The following is a 2,023-nucleotide window of genomic DNA, read 5'->3' as shown; positions in this document are numbered from 1 at the left end:
GAAATGTGGTAGTATGTTTTCTGTAAGTGGAATTGCCTTTGTTACCAAATGAATAAGGACTGACCTAAGATCAGACTTTTGTTTTGGTCTGTGATGCATGTTAGTAGCCATTCTGAGCTTTTCATTGGCTCGGATCATATGTAAAATAAGGTTATGTTACACACACTAAAGACTCAGTTTGAAGATAAGGACTGAAAATAGATACAGGGTTGAGATCCTAAAAAGCCTGCTGAATTTAACTTGTTCAACCTGTTAGTACTTTCTAGTACAACTATTGCCTTTGACTAATGCCTTTCTTGATGTAGATATGATGATATGAATCACAGTTGGTTAGGCTTTTTACTGAAATGATAGTTAATTTTCAACTTATAAAGTATCTATAGAGAACTGTATTTGTCAAAGTTGATGTGAGAATAAAGAAGATAGATGTTCTAATTGCCCAATTTGGATCTTTAGAAATACTAGTTAGGAGGTGACCCTGTCCTGTAAATGAGACTCCCTAGTGTGATCCACACCCCAGGCCTAGCCAAGGGAAGGCAACATTTTTAGTGCTTATATGGCATGTTACCTGTGAGATGTGTATCACAAAGTCATCTTAGAGTTAGGAATGGCTGCTTTGTAGGTTGCAAGTTAAAGAGAACCACTTCCTACCTATTTAGAGCAAATAAGAAAGGAGTAGGTGATGGGAAAAAATGCAAGGCCTAGAATTATCTCTTTGACAATGTATTGTGGAATTTTTATAGCATAAAGTGGTTTTGGCTCACTAGTTTTGCTACCCTTCACTTTCAATAAAGGTTAGGGTATCATTTTTATCATAGAATCTTTATTCATTGAGGAAAAGTTTCCAATGAAAACTCATTAATCTGACCTCTTCTGACTTCTGATCATCTATACTTACATGTCTTACATTTTCAACAAATTATCTAGGAATTACCCCAATAATTTATAGTTGCTTCACTTACTGATTCCTAATTGGGGACACAAGCTAATAACTGTGAAATAACCCTACACTTTTTTTTGTTAAAAATTTTTTTTTTTTTTTTTTTTTTTTAAGTTTGAGAACAAGCAAGCAGGAGAGGGACAGAGAGAAAGGGAGAGAGAGAATCCCAAGCAGGTTCTGCACTGTCAGTGCAGAGCCCGACGCAGGGCTCACACCCACAAATTGTGACATTGTGACCTGAGCCGAAGTCAAGAGTCAGACGTTTAACCAGCTGAGCCACCCAGGAGCCCCAATTGAGTTTAAAAATTCTAAGATCAGCATACCTATTATATATAATTACAATTCTAAGTATGCCAGTCCAAATGTTGATGTTTATTTTCATTGGCAACAATTCTCTCGCTGTTAACCTATTTCCCTTCAAAGGATGAAGATTAGGGGGCCTAAAGTACCACAGTTCTTTTTGACTTTTCTTAACTGTGTAGAATAGAAAAGGGGAAGAGGTTGATGCTGTCAGCGACAACAGATTTTGTGGTGGAGAATATTCTACCCAAACACTGCTGAACCAGATTAGACCAAGGAATTATGGAGATGTCAAAGAGTAGAACGGTTACCATGACACTGCACAACTGGGGAGGAGGGATCAAGCATGGAGGAGAGTCTAGTATGGCAGCCAGCTCACATATCCAGAGTTGGAATGGGTCAGCCCTGCAGCAGCAACGTACTGTTCTAAGGCTTTGGTAAGTCAAAGAGCCACCTGAGCTCTTAGCCCATAAATCTGGAAATTTAAACTACAAATCTCTGTGTTCTAAAGCTGAGTAAGTGTCATACCATAGTTTGATTTTAAGTTGATGGAGCTGTAATGGCAAGGTGCCTGTGGGTTAGTGTGCTGTCCATAGCTGAGATCCTGTCTTGGCTGTTACTAGGAACGATTCCTTTTCGTGTCTTCCAAAATACTTCCTACTCATTTTAGTTCCTAAATTACAACTTTCTGATTAGTTTCAGCCGCTTATTTTAAAAGCTGTACTGCTTTCATCCTGAATTTAACTACCAAGATTTGGTCTTTGCAGTATAGTTCCAGATTTT

The sequence above is a fragment of the Panthera leo genome, chromosome B1 (genome assembly GCF_018350215.1).
Source record: "Panthera leo isolate Ple1 chromosome B1, P.leo_Ple1_pat1.1, whole genome shotgun sequence".
Taxonomy (NCBI): domain Eukaryota; kingdom Metazoa; phylum Chordata; class Mammalia; order Carnivora; family Felidae; genus Panthera; species Panthera leo.
The sequence above is the reverse complement of the archived record's forward strand: the minus strand, read 5'-3'. Positions refer to the sequence as shown.